The sequence below is a fragment of the Schistocerca serialis genome, chromosome 4, assembly GCF_023864345.2.
Source record: "Schistocerca serialis cubense isolate TAMUIC-IGC-003099 chromosome 4, iqSchSeri2.2, whole genome shotgun sequence".
Taxonomy (NCBI): domain Eukaryota; kingdom Metazoa; phylum Arthropoda; class Insecta; order Orthoptera; family Acrididae; genus Schistocerca; species Schistocerca serialis.
In genome coordinates, this window is record NC_064641.1 from 716,779,342 (window position 1) to 716,793,488 (window position 14,147).

Genomic DNA, 14,147 nt, shown 5'->3' on the forward strand with positions numbered 1-14,147 from the left:
ATGTGACTCCTTTGTCTTTGGTGATTGATTTTATAAAAAAAATTGAAGATAAAATGCTTAGTCAGCAGTTTGAAATGCGTATGTTCTTAGCGATATGTGGGTGATATCCTCAAGGTATGACCACATTTTCAGTTAATCTAAACTCCCTCCATCCTAAGATTGTTTCACTATGGAAGTGGAGGAAAAATATAAACCACGTCGCCTAGATGCCTCAATGCAATGTTGTATTATGAACAGTGCTTCATAATGTAAGAGCTACATTTTATTCTGACAGCTTGGCAGGTTGTTTAATCTTTGCCTTGTTTTCTCAGAATGGTAATTTCAAGGAGATTGGTCATGTGTTTCAACAAACTTGCATTGAATACCATGAGCATCCAACAGATACAGATGCACTAGTGAAGGTTTCTCACTTCAGGTTGCTGGTATATCATTCAAGATGTTAAGTTTTTTAAGAAACACTAAATTTGGTATGTCTTCCATTCTCTGGTGCATGTACAAATGTACAAACAATGATCTTCATATAAGACAGTCTCAAACTGAAAATGATGTGAGTATAGTAAATGCCTTGTCATTAGGGAGGAAAACAAAATCACGAACTGTTAAAGGCAGATATGCTGAACAAAGATGTCACACTAGACTAACAAGGGGAGGCCGCCAATTGTGAAACTCAGATTCGATTCATACTGCACATAATAAAAGCCCATGGCCAGAGGTGTAATGTGGGAAAGCACCAAGATGCACTTCTCAGCCGTTGTCGAGAAAATCGAGTTAAAAGAAACCGTTGCGGTGAAATACTCTCTACGATTAACAATTTTCTACAGCGTCGTGGCGCAGCGGTAAGCGCTCGGGTACGTAATCCGAAGGTCGCCGGATCGAATCTCGCGCCATGCAACTTTTTTTTTTTTGTATTTGTTTTTTGTAATTCAAATATATATATATATATATATATATATATATATATATATATATATATATATATATATATATATATAAAAAAACGAATACATATAGCGTAAGTCAAACGTTCGAATTAGAATAGAGACCCCACGAACACAAATTTGCTGTGGCAGGTATGAAATATAAACTCCGTTACTCGCTCGTTACACTTGGAGGACAGATGTTGAATGGACCGAAACGAGCCGCCGCATAACAGCGTAGTTGCCTGCTAACTTCGAAAGAAGGTAGACGCGGTCCCTAGCGCAACTTATAACATCGTCGAAAGTCAGTGCGGACGGGAGAGCTTTGGTACACCCAGTTAAAAAAAAAAGGAAAAATGGAGGCGGAACAATTGGAGAGCGATCCGCCTTCACCAACATGCCTAAGCAATAGTAGAATGTGAACAGATCAATCACTCTGTCTCCCTATGGAAGATGAGCTGCCTCGTTGAAATTTTGTACAGACTCTACTATAATATGTGACATCACCAATGAGAACCATTCAGGGACTCCTAATATGTTGTATACGCATTCAAATGGTCCGATGGTAGAAACTTCTGGCAAAAGTTGAACATTTGTAACAAGGTTAATTAGTGTGACAAACAGGGACTCTAATTTAGATTCCTGAGTATTGCGGCAGTGTGTTACAGTTGGCATTATCTATGAACGCTGCATAAACCAGTATCGCATTTCCTCTCAAATCTTCCAAACTCTCCTACCTCTCCTGCAGCAAATACTCAAAATATTTACTAAAATGTTTATGGAAACTATAAAAAGTGTACACCAATAATAGAATGACATCGTCAAATGTCTTGAGAAGTTAATCAGCAGCTATAAATGTTTTAGCATTTGCAAGCTATTGCATGTACCACCTAAAATAGCAACTGAGTATTTACACTAATAACCCACAACATTACGATCCCTGGAGGCACCACCTTTTCGTAGAACTGTCCGTGCGGGTGGGAGAGTTTGCGTGTTCCTGTGATGCTGAGAGCTATACCGGTGGTAGCGTAGCTACTGGCAGGTTCAACCTAGCCGGTCAGGTCTCAGCAGAGGAGCCAGACGAATTGTGCCTCACAACGACCTACTGTCCTTTCCTCCCTTTCGCTTCCAGTCTCTTCCCTTTCCTTCTTCCCTTCTGTCAGTCTCTTCATCGGTGTAGGAGGCGGGTAATATCGATAGGTAAACACTCACGGCTTCTGTACCGACGAAGCAAGGCACCTGTGATGTGCCTTAAGGGCATATGTCAGGATACTTCCAGTGGCATATGGCCATTCACTGCATCCCCTGCCTCTTGCCAGTCGTATCGGGCCTACGATCCACTGCCAACCAGAGGCAGAGGACAAGAGAGTGGATCTGCATCTGCGCAACTGCTTGTCCACTTTAAATACCTTCACGCGCATACGACTCCGGCAAAGTTTCAATGGACTATGATTTTTGCTTTGAAAGTCCTGCGGCGATGGAGTACTGATGGTGAGGCAAGGGTTTGGTGTACCTGAGCCTTAGTTGGTGCTCTGCACGTTAGGCTGTCAGACGGTGATGGTCATTCTGGTACTCGTGAGAGATGGGAGGACTGGTTCGGCAGCTCGTCAGACGACAAAGCAGCCCTATTTAGGATCGCTCTGCTTTCCCTAATTCAGGGAGGGGCCTAGAAAAGGTGGCCTAAACATAGCTCGTCTCAACCCAGCACAAGTGGCAAACTGCGGTCACTTGTTCACTAACATATGCGGTCAAAAAAATAATAAAATAAACAGTTACCTTAAATATCTAATGATTGGAGTCTGGAACGTCTGTACTTTACAGGATAACGACCATAATCAGTGCCCAGAGAGAAAGACAGGACTTATCTCAAGGGAATTGGCTAGATATAACATCGACATTACCGCCATAAGTGAAACACATCTTAGTGACTCTGGACAGTTATGTGAACCGCTCGGAGGTTATACCTGCTACTGGAGTGGAAAATCATCCACTGAAAGGGCGGAAAGTGGGGTAGGCTTTGCCATACGCAATAAATTGGCATGCTCACTAACAGAACTCCCAAAAGGTATCAGTGACAGAATAATAACACTCAGACTTCACCTGACATCCAAGAAATATCTTCACTTGATCAATGTATACGCACCTACATTGCCATCTCTGGATGAAGAGAAGAACAAGTTCTACCAAGCCCTCCGACATGTCCTTAGGGATATTCCTTCTGGAGATAAACTTCTGTTACTTGGTGATTTTAATACTCGTGTTGGGAATGATTTCAGTGCTTGGAATGGAGTCCTCGGTCGCCATGGGATTGGAAAATGCAACTCGAATGGTCTGGATCTTCTAACTCTATGTGCCGAGTTTGAACTCTGTCTGACAAATACATATTTTCGTCCGCCTGAAAAATATAAAACGACATGGATGCATCCGCGATCTAAACACTGGCACCTTCTGGATTATGTGATAGTACGGAAAAAAGATCTCGGTGATGTACTGGTCACACGTGCAATGAGAGGCGCTCAGGGATGGACAGACCATCGACTTGTGAGGTCCAAATTAAAGATAACTTTGAAGGCACCACGCCGAGCTTCACGCAAAATACCAACAAAATTGTCCTGCAAAATCTTGGCCAATGATCAGACTATGAGAGCAAAACTGGATGAAAAATTTGGTGTCAATGGCCTTTTGATATCTGAATCTGCCCCTGTAGATGAACAGTGGAGTGCATACGCTAGCAGACTGCGTGGCTGTGCTTCAGAAGTCTTGGGAAAGCCTCAGAAGAAGCACCAGGACTGGTTTGACGACTCAGATCCGGAGATCAGAAAGCTAATTAATGATTTCAGAACCTCTCTTTGCACCCCTATTGATAACAAGCGTAGAGCAGCGCATTACAGTCTGAAAGTGAAGGTACGTGCTCTCAAAGACAGTTGGTGGGCAAATAAAGCAAATGAAATACAGTTATTTGCCGACACACACCAAACGGGCAGATTCTTTGAGTCCCTGAAAACCATCTTTGGTCCAAGAGTTGGGAAGATAGCACCAGTCTATAACAAAGATAAAAGTTGTCGGCTGACGCAACAGAGTGACATCCTGTCTAGGTGGGCGGAACATTTTAATGACGTTCTTAATCCCGACCATCAGACAACCGATATTCCATACGTAGAAGCACTTGAAGACCTGCCAGTTGAGGAACAACTTGTGGATACCCCTTCCTATGATGAATTCATTTCAGCACTGGCTAAGCTGAAAAATGACAAAACAGCAGGATTAGATAACTTGCCATCAGAGCTATATAAATATGGGGGGCCAAACATCAAGAAACCATTGTTTGCTCTGATCTTAAGGATTTGGAAGTAGGAAATGATTCCACAAGACTGGAAAGATGCTTGTATTTCCAAGATCTATAAAGGCAAGGGTGACATATCAGACTGCAGCTCCCACAGGGGCATTTCTCTTCTCTCAGCAGCAGGAAAAGTCCTTGCCCACATAATTAACACCCGGTTAACACACTTTGCAGAAAAACTGCTACCAGAGACCCAGTGTGGCTTTCACCCAAACAGAGGCACAGTGGATGCCATATTTGTTGTCAAACAAATGCAAGAGAAAAGCTTAGAGCAACATCGGCCTTTGTTCATGTGCTTTGTAGACCTGGAAAAAGCTTTTGATCGTGTCCCACGGGAAGCTCTCTGGATCATATTAAAGAAAACTGGGTGCCCTGACAAAATTGTCAGTTTGATTCGGCAGTTTCATGAAAACATGATGGCAAAAATCCGCCATGAGGACAAGCTCTCAGAACAGTTTCCCGTGACATGTGGTGTAAAACAAGGCTGTGTTCTGGCTCCCACACTCTTCTCACTTTACTTCACAGTTGTTATGAGAGACGTGACCAAAGCCTGTTGTAATCAAATTAGTCTCGATACAAGGACAGACAAAAGTGTCTTCAACATCTCTCGCCTCAGAACAAAAAGTCGCGTAATCAAACTATCCATCTTAGAGATTCTCTACGTAGATGATGTATGCATGATGGCTAATTCTTGCGAAACTCTTCAGACTTACATAAGTCTGCTAAATGCCTCCTGCAGAAGATTTGGCTTAGCCATTAGCATCACTAAGATGCAAGTTCTCAAACAGCCACTTAGAGGTCTTAATGCAGATGACTCCAGTATTGAGATAAATAACAAACCCTTGCAAAATGTGTCAAATTTCAAATACCTGGGAAGCCAAATTAGAAGTGACAACAGCCTGACAACGGAAATCGCAGCGCGTATAGCCAGCACAGCCTCAGCCTTCGGTAAGCTTAATGACCGAGTATGGAAATCACATGATCTCAAACTACAAACAAAAATTGCAGTCTACAAAGCAGTAGTATTATCCACCTTACTCTATGCCTCGGAAACCTGGTGCTGTTACAAAGCTGACATTAAGAAGCTAGATAAATTTCATCTTCGATATCTGAGATCAATTCTGCGCATCAAATGGGAAGACCGTGTCCCAAACACTGAGATTTTGCGCCGCGTGAAACTGGCTGGTATTGAAGCTTTAACAATGAAACATCAACTGAGATGGAGTGGTCACATAGTACGCATCGATGACTACCTAAAGCGGTGTTCTACTCGCAGCTCTCGTGCGGGAAGAGGAGGAAAGGTGGTCAAAACCTGTAATATAAAGACACCATTAAACGCCCCCTTGCAGCCTGTGGCATTCCAAGCAACCGTTGGGAGGAGCTAGCATTGCGCCGATCGGAGTGGCGATCAACTGTACATAAGAGCATCGAACAATTCGAGCAAAAGCGTCTAATGAACCTTTATGCTAAAAGAGAGCTCCGAAAATCTCAGCTCAAGCCTGTCTGCACGTATACTTACAACTCTGCTGGTCAACTTCACTGTGCTACATGCAACAGGATATTCAAAGCGAAATTCGGATTCGCGAGCCACATCTGAGCTTACCACAACAAGGACAGAGAAGACTGACGGAGTCGCTGTCGCCGGACACGGCGAGGAGGACATCATCATCATCATGATCATCTGCTTAGTAGCATGTTGGTCCAACTTTGAAACACAGTACAACAGTAAATCTGCATGGCCTGCATTCTACAATTCTTTAGTAAGTTTCCAGAGGTATGTGGTACCAAATGTCTGTAAACAAATCATGCAGTTACCATAAATAATTGTCAGTGTTTGGTTAGTGCAGAGCAGCCACCTGATAGTGTCCGAGATGTGTTCCATAGCAGCTCAGATCAAGGAAATCTGGTGGCCAAGGCATCAACACAAATTCACTATCATATTTTTCAAACCACTGAAGCACAATTCTGCCTTTTGAAACAGACAGATTCCTGCTGGAAGGTACCATGACCCTCAGGAAAGACATCTTGTATGGAGGGTTCTGGTGCTTGACAATAATATTCACATTACAGTTATCATGGTGCCTTCAGTTACTACCGTAAGTCCATTGAAAGGCCAGGTTAATGTCCCCCATAGCATAATACTGGCCCCAACTGGCCAGTGTCCAAGATGCTGTACATGTTTCAAGCAGGTGTTTATGTGATAGTGGCATACACAGACAAGACCATCAACTTGGTTGAATAAGATATGTGGTTCATCTGATCAGATGAAATGTTTCCATTGATTCGTGGTCTAATATGTATGATCCCAAGCCCACTGCACACTGCAATCACCCCCCGCCCCCCTCTGGGTCTGGCGGTTAGAATAGACCTGAGGTATCCCTGCCTGTCGTAAGAGGCAACTAAAAGGAGTCTCACACTTTTCAGCCTTGTAAGTCCAGGTCCCATTTTATGGTTTGACCTGCCACTTACCTAGTTCTACAGAAGTGCGGGCCATATTGGGAAGGTCGCCTTACATGGTGCATAAGTTATCCATAGTGCCTTTAGATTCAATCTCCTGAACCTCTTGTCATGGCTTTGTATATCCACCTGCAATTCAACTATTTGGGCGAGGACACTTTCTGGGGCTTGTCATCTTCTTCTGTTGTCTCCTGTCCTCTTTTTGCCGCCATGTCAATATTGGATTTCTCTGTGCCCAGTATTGAAACGGTAGCCAGTCTGTTGTGGTGGGGCTGTTATGTATCCATTTGGTGGTAGCCCCTGACAACACAGGGATCACACTGCTGATGCCTGAGCTGTAAACTCCCCATGTAAGCCAAGGAGTAGATGCCTGTCTTCCTGAGGCATCCAGACTTCTGGCAATGGCCATCATGCCAGTTGGCCTTTGCTGTGGCTGTGTGGCACCCATGGGGAGAGCCACAGATAGGAGTTGGTGGCATCAGAACAGATGGCCCACAATGAAGTGGACTAAGTCATCTCTTGCTAGTGACCGTATGGTGCCAGCAGTCTCTACGAAGGGCAAGATTGAATACAATGCCAACAGGTATGACCCTAAATCATTTCCCTCCCTCGATACATTATGGGAGGAACATAGGGCTACAGAATGGAGAGAGCCATATTCGCCTCGGTTTTTACTCTGTAGCAGAACTGATACGGACTCCTTTCTACCTATGAAGCCTCAATTTTTTGTTGAACACCTTGAGAATGAGTTTGGAGAAGTGACCGTGCTGTCCAAGATGCAAAATGGCACAGTCTCGATTCAGACAGCATCCCCAGCCTAGTTCCAAGCCCAAGCGTTACTCGCCTGTGACAACGTGGGCGATATCCCGGTTTCCGTCACTCCCCATAAAAGCCCTCAACATGGTCCAGGGGATTATTTTCCATCATGATCTCCTCTTGCAGTCTGACAACAAGCTCTGTGCCAATCTAGATTGGCGGGGTGTTCATTTCATCCGGCGCGTTTACAGGGGACCCAAAGACAACAGGATTGCTACCGGTGCATTCATCTTGGCCTTTGAGGGTGATTCATTGCCTGAAAAGGTCAAGGTGACGGTTTATCACTGTGATGTTAAACCATACGTCCCTCCCCCTGTGCGGTACTTTAAGTGGTGGAAGTTCGGGGGGCACTTCCAGCACCACATCTCGAGACTGTGGATGTCCACTGCACCCAGACACTCGATGTGCAACACCTCCCTCTTGCATCAACTGTGGAGAGCACCACTCACCCTGTTCGCCAGACTGCCCAGTACTCCAAAAGGAGCAGAAAATCACGGAGTGCAACGCCCTGGACCGGTTGACTTACACAGAGTCTAAACATAAATTTGAAAGATAACACCCCATTCGGTTGATGTTGACATATGTTGCAGCTACGTCACCATTGCCATCCCAAGTGCAAGTGGTTCCTCACTCTGTGCCATGAACAGTGGGCCCTCTGGGCCTCCAGAATACATCCGCCTCCTTGGTGATAGGGGGCAAATCTTCCTTTGTTGCTCCCAAAGTACCTACTTCGCAAGCAAGGCCCCCAAACGCAGTGGACATCGGTATTCTTCCCCCTGATGGAGAAGCAACAGCCTTCTCTGGCTCCTCATGTGGAAGGGGTCCCTTGGGCCCTCTCTCCCAAGGTCTCCACTAATGCCACAGTGGACACTCGCCAGTGGCTCAAGGAGCCAAAAGCTGCTGGACGAAGAGCTTCATGGTCTTCCTCTGTGCCTGAAGCTGCTTTGGAGAAATCTTCCCAGCAAGCCCCTAAAGAGAAGCGAGAGAGCAAGCAAACTAAGTAGTAGTCTGCTAAGAGACAGGACCCTCTGGTGGCTCCAACACCACCACTCCCTATCAATTCTGCATCTGAGATGCGGTGGGGATCTTTGTATCCCCTGTGGACCTGGATCTCAATGATGCCTCATCTGCCATAGAAATGGCCACAAATACTCAATTGGTGGCAGCAGGTGACCCTGAGGCATAACCTGCCTCCCTGAGTGCTTCATGCATTCCCAGCCTCACAATGATGTCATCCTCCAGTAGAATTGTGGCGGTTTTTTCCACCACCTGAGCTGAGGTAGGGCAACTCTTAAGCTAAAACCTGCTTTCTGCATTACCCTTCAGGAAACCTGGTTCCTGGAAATGCGGACCCCTGCTCTCCACTGCTAAAGGGGATATTACAAGAACCTTAGTGACTATAATAGTGTGTCAGATGGAGTTTATGTGTATGTCCTGAACTCAGTATGCAATGAACCTGTGCACCTTCAAACCCTTCTTTAAGCTGTGGCTGTCAGGATAAAGACGATGCAGGAAATAACTATCTGCAACGTATATCTTCCCCCAGATGGTGCAGTACCCGTGAACGCATTGATTGATCAACTCCCTAAGCTTTTGCTACTTTTGGGAGATTTTAACGTCCATAACCCTTTGTGGGGTGGCACCGTGCTTACTGACCAAGGCAGAGATGTCAAAAATTTAATGTCAGCTCAACCCATGCCTCTTAAATACAGGTGTCCCCACAGTGGCACATTTCAGTGTGGCACATGGCACATATTCGGTCATTGATCTCTTGGTTTGCAGTCCTGGCCTTCTCCCATCTATCCACTGGAGAGCACATGACGACCTGTGTGGTAGTGACCACTTCCTCATCTTCCTGTCCCTGCACCAGCGTCAGGCCCATGGATGCCTGCCCAGATGGGCTTTAAACAAGGCAGACTGGGAAGCCTTCACCTCTGCTGTCACCGTTGAATTTCCCCCACATGGTAACATCAATGTGGTGGTTGAACAGGTAACTTCAACGATCATTTGTGCGGCGGAAAATGCGATCCCTCGTTCTTTAGGATGCTCCTCGCGAAAGACAGTCCCTTGGTGGTCGCTGTAAGTTGTTTAGGCAATTAAGGAGCATCGGCGAGCTCTACAGCGACACCCTTCCCCGGAGCACCTCATAGCCTTTAAATGGCTCCGTGCCCTCGTTCGCCAGCTTATCAAAAGACAGAAACAAAAGCGTTGGGAGAGATACGTCTCAACCATTGGGTGCCACATATCACCTTCCCAAGTCTGAGCAGAGATCAAACAAGTTTTTGGGTACCAGACCCCAACAGGAGTTCCCGGTGTTAATATAAATGGCGTGTTATCTACCGACACAAACGCGATTGCCAAGCACTTTGCAGAGGACTATGCTCGTGCCTCTGCATCTGAGAACTAACCCCCCCCCCCCCCCCCCCCCCGCCCCAATCCCCTCACAGCCTTTCGCACTCTCACACAGCGGATGGAAGGGAAAATCTTCTCGTTCGTTACACGCCACAGTGAACCCTATAACGCCCCATTTACAGAGTGGGAGCTCCTCAGTACCCTTGCATGCGACATCTCCTCATGATCTGCAACCAGATCTGGTGCGATCACATCTTTCCATTGCACTTGCGGGAGAGCACCATCATACCAGTGCCGAAACCCGACAAATACCCACATGATGTGGATAGCTATCGGACCATCAGCCTCACGAACGTTCTTTGTAAGCTGCTTGACGTATGGTATGTCGGCAGGTGGGTTGGATCCTGGAGTCACGTGGCCTACTGGCTCCATGCCAGGGTGGTTTCCACCTGCATCACTACCACTGATAATCTTGTGTCCATCGAGTCTGTGCCATCTGGACAGCCTTTTCCAGACGCCGACACCTTGTTGCCGTCTTTTTTGATTTACGAAAAGCATATGACACCACCTGGTGACATAATATCCTTGCCACATTATACGAGTGGGGTCTCCAAGGCCCGCTACCGATTTTTATCCAGAATTTCCTGTTGCTTCCTACTTTCTCAGACCAAGTTGGTGCCTCCCATAGTTCCCCCCATATCCAGGAGAATGAGGTCCCACCAAGTGTCTCCCTATTTTTAGTGTCCATTAACGGTCTAGCAGCAGCTGTAGGGCCATCCGTCTCACCCTCTCTCTATGCAGACGACTTCTGCATTTCATACTGCTCCACCAGTACTGGTGTTGCTGAGGGGCGCCTACAGGAAGCCATCCACAAGGCACAGTCATGGGCCCTAGCCCATGGCTTCCAGTTTTCACCTGCGAAGTCATGTGTTATGCACTTCTGTCAGTGTCGTACCATTCATCCAGAAACAGAACTTTACCTTACTGACGATCCCCTCACGGTAGTGGAGACATATCAACTTTTAGGACTGTTTGTCGACGCCCAATTGACTTTGCTTCCTCACCTTCGTCAGCGTAAGTGGATGTGCTGGCAGCACCTCAACGCAGTCTGCTGCCTGAACAACACCAACTGGAGTGCAGATCGCTCTACGCTGCTGCAGCTATACAGAGCCCTAGTTCAATCCTGCCTTGACTATGGGAGTGTGGTTTATGGTTTGGCAGTGCCTTCAGCATTGCATTTACTCAACCTTGTGCACCACTGTGGGATTTGATTAGTGACAGGAGCTTTTAGGACGAGTCCGGTGACCAGCGTACTGGTGGAGGCTGGTGTCCCTCCACTGCAGGTCAGACATGCTCAACTGCAGGCCAGTTACGCAGCACATGTTCGTAGTTCTCCTGGGCATCCAGATTACTGTCTCCTTTTCCAACCCACAGCGGTTCATCTCCTGCATCAGCGGTCCAGGTCAGGGCTTACAATTCCAATTTGCGTCCGATCCCTTCTGTCTAAACTGGAGTCCTTCCCTTTACCACCTATACTTGAGGTCCATTCACAAACACCTCCATGGTGTGCACCTAGGCCGCAGCTTTGCCTGGACCTTTCACATGGCCCAAATGGCTCTCCGCTAACACTTCCTCTCGATTCTCGACATGTACCGGGGCCATGAAGTTGTTTACCCCTATGGCTTGATGGCTGATGGACACATTGGCTTTGCGTATGTCCATGGAGGACATATTGAACAGCATTTTTTACCTGATGGCTGCAGTGTTTTCACTGCAGAGATGGTGGCTTTATCTCATGCTCTACATTTTGTGTTTGCAGTCTCACGTTTTTTCTTCTCACCCTTGTAGCATTGTTTTATTCGGAACAAGGGACCAATGACCTAGCAGTCTGATCCCTTCCCCCCTCTTTTAAACCAACCAACCAACCACTGCAGTTTTGATCAGTGATGTCATTGGGTCAACTTGGGACAACATAGGGGTCATTTGCAGAGGCCCATTTTCAACTGTTGTACTGAATGGTGTGTTCCAAAGCACATGTGACTGCATTCGCCATATTGTACTCTCTCATCAGACCTCCCACCTCTGTATATCTTTCCTGATATACAGAGTGGGAAAACCTTCGAACTCAACATTATGTGATGAGGTGTGGCCATCAGACATCTTGTCACTTACTCATGGTTTCACCATCTTTCAACCATTTTCTGTAGATGTTCTTAGCAGGCAAGCAGCTTTGCTGTTTCTGGGCCATAACAATCTGCCATTTGGCACTGTCAGTTATGTCAATGACTTTTTCCATTTGCATCTCATTTCATTAGATTTGTTCTTCATTCATCTTGGCTCCCCATGTAATTTACTTACTGTGTCCCAAGCCCTCAATGCCACCAGTCTCTTAATGCACAGCTGTTATAATGTTTTGCCTAACCAGTGTATCAGTGGTTAGCATTAGTTCCAAGTTCTCTTAACTGCATGGGCACATTGCAGATTTATAATGTTCCATGTAGAAATTTTAAACTTAGCTGAAAAATGTACTGAATTTTGTAGCCTTATGCCAGATGAAGGACTCCGAATTCAGAGAGATGTGTCATTATCGGCATGTCAAGTCAGTGGATGCAGTATGCTAAGTTAGTGATAATAAATACCCAAATACCATAACATCTCTAAATATTTTTTCCTCGTGGATACTTTGAGACTTTATACTTGACAAAGGTAGCATACTGTAGTAGTTTTCCTTATAGATCAAATTCTCAAAAATCAGAATGACAACAGAACAAGGGCTGTTTTGTTATCAAAAAGTGAAGAAAATTGTAAAGCATATGACTGCTGTATGTTGTTATGCTAACAACAACAACAACAACAACTACTACTACTACTACTACTACTACTACTACTACTACTACTAATTGTTGTCAGTATAACAATGTTCAGTCATAAGATATGCTTTACAATTTTTTTCAATTTTTGATAATAAAACAGCCCTTGTTTTGGTGTCATTCTGATTTTTGAGAATTTTATCGTAGTAGTAGTAGTAGTAGTAGTAGTACAAATACTTGAGTGTAACAGTTTTAGATGGGGAGAGGTGTTTTCAACAATTGTTCAAGATACCTGTAGAGGTTGTGTCTGTACCACCTTGTTTACTCTACTTCAGCAGGCAATAGGATATTTGGCTGTTTTCTGGAAATTGTCTTAAATGATTAAGTAGGTCATTTTATGCTCCTAACCTGCTTTTTTTCCTCTTGAATTTCAGTGTTCTTTTATAAAAACTGAAATGAAATTCATACAATTTGAATGCCCACTAAAATGCTCCATTCAGGTCATGTGATGCCTGTGATGTCACTGGCTAACTCTCTGCTCCTGCTGTTGTAATGCTAATCCATAGTGATGTCTTGTTTTGGAATTTGTGTGTCGGGCTATGGGTTACAAATGGTGTGTAGTACCATACTGTACAAATACAGCTACAAGAGCTCCTGAAAAGTTGTATTTGAGTGTTCCCGAGGATAAGAAGGTGCATAAAATGTGGTTGCATTGTACTAGCAAATTGCCAACTTGTTGGTGCATAAGTTCACTAACTTAATTAAAAATGTCTTGCACTGTGAAGTTAACAGTAACTTATTTCAAAGATATGCTCACCCACTCTTACAATGAAGGATAGCGTCATTCAACGAAATTAAACTGCTAGTAAAAATGTCATTTTACTTAACTACACCTCAATTATTTGGTAGCTCAGTCATTAGAATGGTAAACCATTGAATTTTATAAGATGTGTTCATAGATCACTGGTTCAAATCAAACTCTAGAGAACTTTTTAACTTATCTGTAAAACAACTTAACAGTCCTCTCATCAAAATCAAGTCACAATTACAAAACTTCACCACACTGATCAGAAACATTATTGTTTTTTCCCTGCTGTTTACAAGCGCTTACATTTGCAATTGCTGTTCACAGATGTCACCTTAAGGAAGATTTTTACTAGTTAATGTGACCACAGACTTTTTACTTTATTAGAAGCAGGATTTTTTTTCTTTTATCTTTGTACTGTCTACCTAGGATCCTTATTGTTTAAACTATTGCAGTTTCATCATCTTAACATAAATAAAAAGTAAGTCTGCTTCAGATGCTAACATTAGTTTACACTCACAGACATCACAGTTCTTACATGTGTGTCACTTGCATGTTGTATAGGCTTTATATATCTCCATATAACCACACAGTCCTACATCTCGTTGTACTTTGGACATATGGTGATATCTTCACTACTAGCAATACTT